At 35.8% G+C, this 8,273-nt stretch overlaps 1 pseudogene; it reads left to right on the top strand.

Moving 5' to 3' along the window:
* The first annotated feature begins 3,434 nt into the window (after window positions 1–3,434).
* LOC132014571 (uncharacterized) lies at window positions 3,435–6,826 on the top strand (annotated as a pseudogene).
* Window positions 6,827–8,273: the final 1,447 nt, after the last annotated feature.

Genomic DNA, 8,273 nt, shown 5'->3' with positions numbered 1-8,273 from the left:
GTCTACTAATATTTACTATTTATTCTTATCATAAATTGCATGTCTGTGGGAGGAAATTATCAAACGAATATGAATGTTGGTTGACAGGAAGCTAACCCCAGACACTCAGAGGCTCTTCTCCCTCTCCCCAGTCCTTGGAATGCATCATCAGCCCACTGTTCCTACAGACAGAGGCCCTTTGCAGGAGGTGGCTTTTGAGAGAGCAATGTGTTGTTGAGACTCTTAGGCAGTATACATAACTGAATCCAAGTAAAGCCTCTATATAAACATTTAAGATTCTGGCAGGTGGGTGAGAAGATCCACTTATCTGTGGCCACCAAAGATGAAACTTTTAAGTAAATTCCTTTGCTTATTAGACCCACCACCTATCAGTCTGGAGTGGCCTACCTCTTTCCTCACTCTCTCCTTCCCCTCTCTATATTGAGAACAGTTTCAGGTTTCACCCAGGGAACACCTGAGGTTTTGAATCAACAACATTTCAACTATTATACTTTTCACATATAACATTTCCATTTTATTTATGGTTTCTTACTCATGTTTTATATTGGTAATATATTCCCTTATATCTTTTGGGTTGTTTTTAAAGTTAATTTTAAATTCTTAAAGTTTAAATTTATGCTTTACTATTTATACTTCTGATAGAACCTATACATTTTTGTCTGTTGTTTTGATAAAATTTGCTCTTCAAATGTCTTCTTTATTTGACCTATGAACTTATTTTTCTCCTGGAGATATCAGCTATTCTGATAGGACTGTAGAATAGTGAAAGCTGGTCCAAATTAGCCCCAAAGAGCTTGAAGGATGGGCAATAGATGTCTCATATGTTCAAGTGTCCTAGGCTCCAGATACCATCGTCATTTTTTACCTTACCAAACAAATCTATGTCAGGGCTTCATTCTTTCTAACATCACCTTTGTAATACCTCTTCACTTCTTCATCCCACCATTAGAAGAAAACAATCCTAGATATTAATTCACTAGCCCTGGATGGTTGGAAGGCAAGAAGGGGAAAACAACCACCCAAGTTAAGGTAGTAACCTTCTGTTTTCCTCAAGTCCTGGAAAGCACAGAGTTTCTGCACTGTTCTAAATTTGTTCCTGAGGACATTTGAGCAAGAGTTTTGAGTAAATCCCATCATGCAAGACAATGGCTGGGGAAAAGCATGGCTAGAAGTTCAGAAGTCTTCCTACTTAATCCTCATACATCCATGTTGGGCTTCCTCCTCCCTCAGGTCAAGGCCACTATTCACAAACAAGTTCAAAGATCTGCCATCCAAGAATTTCTCAAATTTCCATACTGGTTTTTGACTATTTTTTTAAGATGGGACTTTGGCCATAGAACTAGTTAAGACATAAATTTCATTGGACTAAAATTTCTAATTTGAATTTGAATACTGAAATCATTAAGTAAATTCATTTTTTGTCTGTATTTTTAAGTTTTCATTTTAATTCCAGTTAGTTAATATATAGTGTTATATTAGTTTCAAGTGTATAATACAGTGATTCAATAATTCCACACATCACTCAGTGCTGGTCTCAAGAAGTGCACTCCTCCATCCCCATCACTTATTTCACCAATTCCCCCATCCTCCTCCTCTCTGGCAACCATCAGTTTTTCCCTATAATTAATAATCTGCTCCTTTACTTCTCTCTCTCTCTCTCTTTTTTCTCTTAGGTCATTTGTTTTGTTTCTTAAATTCTACATATAAGTGAAATCATATGGTATTTGTCTTTCTCTGACTGACTTATTTCAGTTAGCATGATACTCTCTAGATCTGTCTATAAATAACTTCTTATTTTGGGTTCATATACATTTGATCTTACACACTAGAGATAATCAAACACCATTGATATCTGAATTTCACAACTTAAACAAATAATCTGATATTAAAAATGTTAAATTTTTTCAGCTAAAATTGTCAGAATAATATGGAAATTAAAATTATTTTGTGAATTATGATATTTCATTGGCCTTAAATCCACTCTCTTTTTTTCCCCCCCATGGAAACATTTTCAGAGATTTCCTACTCAAATTTGGAATAGAAGTGAGTTGTGATATCAAAAGCATTTTACGTGAACATTTTTTGTGATATTTAAAAAGGCAGTACACAAAAAGAAAGTTCAGAGACCTTGTTAGCCAATTAGTCAACCACCACATAAATTAGAGAATAAAGCAGGGCTTTGGCAGTTATACTGGCATAAAATGATTTTAAAATAATCACAAAGGCTTTAACACCAATTGCCAATCCTTGTCTGAGTTAATAGGTACCTAAAATGGGACTTGATAGATCATAAAATATAAGAATGCACAGATTTAATATCTTGCCTTTACTTTTTTATAAGTTTTGTTATACATTTAATATTGTCTGGAGTATTTCTAGGTAGTGGTGTAGGCGTGTTTTCAAGCCCTCCATACCTATCCTGCCAAATCAGTGGAATTAGAATTTTTCAAATTTTTCAAATTTAGAAATTATAACTTTTAGTTTAGAAAGTTTTCTCTGATTCCTTTGAAATTCTCATTATTTAAATGATTTTTTACCCTTTTATTGGTTTTACTGCTAGAAGCCATAATTCTAATTATTCATCTTGATCTTCCTCCTTCAGTTTATTGACTTTCCTGAAATATACTCTAATTCATTGTTAGCCATCCATGATTCTTTAATGTTAGGTCCATTTTCAAAGGAACGAGACTGTGACAAAGTGAAAGATATGTAAAGCCTTATTCTATGCCAAGCATTAGAAGTTAGACTGACCGGCCAGGGGAATGAGGCTGAGACAGAGTGAAAGTTATGTAAAGTTTTATTCTATGCCAAGCATTAGAAGTCAGACTGACTGGCCAGGGCCACCTCCGAAGAGAGCGAACCCCCTTTGGTCTTACAGGCTAGTTTTATAGGGCACAACCGTAGACCTCTACATATGTGGCTTTGGCTGACTGGATGTCTTTTACCTGTCTGACCTTATTTTAGGTGTGTGTTTTAGCAACAGTTACCCAGAACCAATATCCCTAACTGCTAAGGCATTTATTAAACAACAAAATGGCTACCTAGGCAACATGGTAAAAACAAAATGGCAATGAAATGGCTATCTAGGCAACATGGAGTTACTCTGGCTAAGCAGGACCAGGCAGGCCCTAGGGGTTTAACAAGTTTTAACGTGGAATTGGCCCCAACAATAACATCATTAAAAGTCAGATCTTCTTGACAGAGCCAAGTTATAACATTCTGCATGACAAGGTAGATTTTAATCATTTGGATCTGTAGCAAATTGAGGTAGTTCTTCCCAGCCACATGCATCAGAAGCAATTCATTCCAAGGCAATGCCCCCATAGGCCTAAGAGAAATCTCTGGTTGTAGTGGGAAGAAACTACACCTGAATAAGCAGACACGCCCATCCTTTTTCTTCACATTTTTGTTGGCCCATGTCCAAAAATACGAGAATGGTATTTTTTCTCCTAAAAATCCTAAAGTTTTCAGATGAATATGTGGGCTTCAAATGCAAATTTGAACAGGCACTCTTTGGTGGAGAGAAAGTTGGAAGAGACTCAGTAATTCATGATTACCTTGCTATATTCACAGGACACCTCTTCTCAGTCCCACACATGATTGCTGAAGAGGTAATGTTGGATGACTATATTTTTCATTGTCATATCTATAACAAGCATCTTCCAACAACAGAAAGTAAGCTGACAACATTAAAAAAAAACCAAGTTAATATAGTCTGAATCCCCTTTGAGAAGTAAAAATAAAAATCAAACTTAAAAATATTTGGGGTAAAAATTAAAAGGAAATGGATTATATGTAATGATGTTCCACTCTCTAATTATTTTCTTTTCCCATTATTGAAAGTTTAAACGCAGGCATAAGAGTAGCTCTTGAATACAGGTGACAACTTTTTCCTGTAATGTAGCTCTGATACTGAGTAAAGTTTATATCAAAGAATTACTCTAGCCAATGTGTTTTTACTCCTTCACATATCACTGAACTTTACTTCATTATGTCTCTTATACTGACTGTTAATGGATTCCCAGGTCAGGAATAAAAAGGTCTTAGATAACATTAATAAATTCACCAAAATCCCAACATATTAATATCCAATATTGAATTTTTATAAATTAGTGATAAGGAAAACAAAATGGTATAGAACAAAGACAAGAACTTGAAACTTTATTAAAATACCAGAATCCTATCTCTAAAACTGAAACCAAATTACAAATGAGTTTATACAAGTTGTCATCTCTCTTGGCCTAGACCCACCATCAGTAAAAGGGTAAAATAGAACTAGGTTAATCATCAAGTCCGTTTCAGGTTCAAAGTTTCACAGTCAAGTCCAAGATATATATCATTCTATATCTATCTCAGATTATTTGCACAGAATCTCTGGGTATAGATTACCATTTAATGGATGATTTGGGATATTAGAAACTTTCTTGTACTCTTGAAATCACACCGTACATTTATTCATTTTCTTCTCCTGCAAATATTCATGAACAAGATTCTTCAGAACTAAACAATGGTCTTTATAATGTAAAACATGATAAAAAGGAAAAAAATATGCTTTGGACTGAATATGTGCATGTCATAGACCTGTGAATCTTTTAATAGCTGTTTTATCTCAGACAAATCAATCTAATCTCAATTTCCTCACCTGTAAAATGAAGATAATACCATATATTATATCCAAACAATAAGCTGAGATTTAAAAGGATGGATGGACTTTACATCTTATAAATGTAATGAGCATATGCCACCATCATGCATTTTTGCATACTCAGTTGTCAAAATAAAAGTACTTTACTACTTTCAAATTTTCATCTTTCTCCAGCTGGGTTTTCAGGAGTGTTTTATTTCTTTATGATGCTCATTTTTCAATTGAAAGTGCAGCAAATAATTTAATATATATCATTTCCTCCCAGATAGCCTGTTTTCAGTTGCTGTGTACTTCTGGCACAACAGCACAGAGCTCTCCATTATAAGTGTCACCTCTGATAGATACTATTGGCTATCAGGCCACTGGCATCTCTGGCCCATGGAGTAGGTCAGCAGGCAATTTTGCAGAGTGTCTGAGCATTCTACAGGAAGAACTTACTCAGCAGCAATACCAATTGCTTTTACTTAAAATTTAATTTGTATGATGAGTGCTTAAAGCAAGTTTTTACTCTTACCACCACATCAATAGCTTCCAAGAAGAAACTTCAGAAGCATAAACAAAAGGAAGATGAAGAGGCAGAAACTTAATGGGAAACAGTTCGGATGTGAAAGGCCAATTTCTTCTTTGCCTTCTCCGACTAGCTGAGACAGCTCATGTACAAGTTTTGACTGCAGCAGTGAATATGTCATAGGTTCTTTTTTTTTTTTTTTAAGATTTTATTGATTTATTTGTCAGAGAGAAAGAGAGAGGGAGAGCACACAAGCAGCGGGAGAGGCAGAGAGAGAGAGAAGCAGGCTCCCTGCTGAGCAAGAAGCCCCATGTGGGACTCGATCCCAGGACACCGGGATCATGACCCGGGCTGAAGGCAGCAGCTTAACCAACTGAGCCACCCCGGTGTCCCATAGGTTCTTTTTTCTTTATCCTTTTTTCTTTTAAAACTACATTCCTCCTAAAAAGTGACAAGAAATATTCTCTCTGATACTAAAAATATAAAGAATACAAAACAAACACAGGTAGTCAGAGACTAATTCAACCACTCAATCCATAAATTAGAAGTCTCTCTGAGTCTTTTCACAAGGAATGATATGCATTGCAAATCAAAACCATAATGAGATCACCTCACACCTCTAGAACGGTTCTCATCAAGAAGAGACAATATTGGTGTTGACACCAATTAAGTGTCAAAATTAGGTGTTGAAAAAGATGTGGTGAAAAGGAAACCATTACATATATTGATGAGACTGTAAACTGGTCCTTTCATTGTGGGAGGTTCCTGAAAAAAATTAAAAATAAACCTACCATATGATCCAGCAATTCCACTTCTGGATATATACCCAAATGCAATGAAAACAGGATTCTGATGGGATATCTTCATCCCAAGTTATTGCAGTATTATTCATAATAGCCAAGGTATGAAAACCCGTATGCCCATCAGTGCATGAGTGGATAAAAAGATGTGGAGCAGGCAGCAGTTTGGGTGGTGAGAGGCGTGGGAAGAGTGGCATCCTCCAGGCAGCCCAGCTTCTTGAAGGCTCTCCCCCACCTGCCACCACACTACCACCACACCCAAGAGAAAGGTCAGCTCTTCTAAGAGGGCAGAGAAGGAGGAGCCCAAGAGGAGATCCGCAAAGTTGTCAGCCAAATCTGCTACAACAAAAGTAGAAGTGAAGCCAAAAAAGGTGGCAGGAAAAAATAAATCTTCAGACAAAAAAGTGTAAACAAAAGGGAAAAAGGGGAGCAGGGGGGAAACAGGCTGAAGTGACTAACCAAGAATCAAAAAACTTACCTGCAGAAAACCGAGAAACTAAAATGATGAAACTCCAGCCTCTGGTGGATGAGGAGAGAAAGAATCCAGTCTGATTAATATCATATAACATTTCTTAGCAGGGGTCCCTGTCTCCCTTTTTGTAGGATTTATAGGAACATTTTTATCAACTATTTAGTAAATACAAGATTTTTTAGTAGCTCTAGAAGCATTTTTAAGAAAGAAGGAATCCAACCTCATCCCATTTTTAAGTGTAAATGCTTTTTTTAAGAGGTGAAATAATTTGCTGGCTTACTTTTTGATACAACCAGAATATAGTGAGATATTGATTATGGGAGGCTTTGATTGTCTTGGGTGTCAGCTTAACATTCTATAGATGGGGTAGTTTTTGTATCCTAGAATACAAAGCATACTAAGTGGCAATTTGGAGTCAGCCATGCATTTAATGTCTTGAACATTTTTTTTTAAAGATTTTATTTATTTGACAGACAGAGATCACAAGCAGGCAGAGAGGCAGGCAGAGAGAGAGGAGGAAGCAGGCTTCCTGCTGAGCAGAGAGCCTGATGCGGCGCTCAGTCCCACGACCCTGGGATCATGACCTGAGCTGAAGGTAGAGGCTTTAACCCACTGAGCCACCCAGGTGCCCCTTAATGTCTTGAACATTTTAAATTACTTCTATTTCCGTGTTGTTTGGGTAGAATTATTTCCTAAAGAAAACCACTCCTTGATCTGTCAGAATTTTGTGTACTCTATAGCATTTTGGTCGTGGTAGTCTACTTTTCCTACCAACTTTGTTAATATGCTGTGCAAGGCTAAAAATTTGAGTATGTAGTGTATATGATGTTAAATTGTGAATTAATGAGACTTAACAATGTAACAGCATATCAACATTTAAATATATTCATGCTTGATGTACTGTTTGGAAAATTTGTCTCCAAATTTTAAGCTGGAAGGTCACTGCAATAAATTTTAGAAAAGAGTCACAGCTACATGATTTTCTAGATTTTTGGTACACACATTAAGTGTTGTGTACAAATTGAAATGTCTGTACTGATCTTCAGGACAACCAATAAAAACTAATTATGAAAGAATTTCTCAAAGCATTTTTAAAAAGATGTAGTACAAAAGCACAATGAAATATTAGTCTGCTAGGAAAAAGGAATCTATCCTTCCATTTGCAATGACATGGATGGACTCTGAGAACATTATGCTTAAGTGATATAAAACAACCAAAGAAAGAGAAGTACTGTATGATATCACTTACATGTGAAATCTAAAAAAATTAAACCTATAAAAACCAAAAGTAAAATAGTGGTTACCAGTAGATGAGTATGGAGGATTTAGAGTGATAGTATTTAAGGATACAAACTTATAACACTTGGTAAATAAGCCATAGAGAGCTAATGTGCAGTATAATGAATATAGACAAATTACAGCAATATAATTATGTGATAGGATATTGGCATGTATGTATTTGTATTTGTATTTGGGATATGTAATTGGATATATGGCAATCATATAATATATGAATGTATCAAAGTAACATAACTGTATATCTTAAACTTACACAATGGGACTTGCCAAATTTAGTAAATAAAAAAAAAGATGTAATTAAGCAGTGTAAAGTCATTAGAGGGACAACTCTGGTGTGCTGGAAAGGATAAAAGGAGCAGTAATTGGTTAAGGAATGGAGCAAGTTACTGAAAGTGAGGTAGTCAGTGATAATGTCTACTTTGTGGTCCTAGACAAATTTTTAAATTCAAGCACCAGGGTAGGTTTTGACAGTTAAACCTGTGCAAATGTAATCTTTTAAAATTTACTTTGCTACTGTAGGATTTACCCTGTATTTTAAAGGGCTGAAAA

This window comes from Mustela nigripes, chromosome 3, assembly GCF_022355385.1.
Source record: "Mustela nigripes isolate SB6536 chromosome 3, MUSNIG.SB6536, whole genome shotgun sequence".
Classification (NCBI taxonomy): Eukaryota; Metazoa; Chordata; class Mammalia; order Carnivora; family Mustelidae; genus Mustela; species Mustela nigripes.
This window is presented reverse-complemented; position numbering and strand designations above follow the sequence as displayed.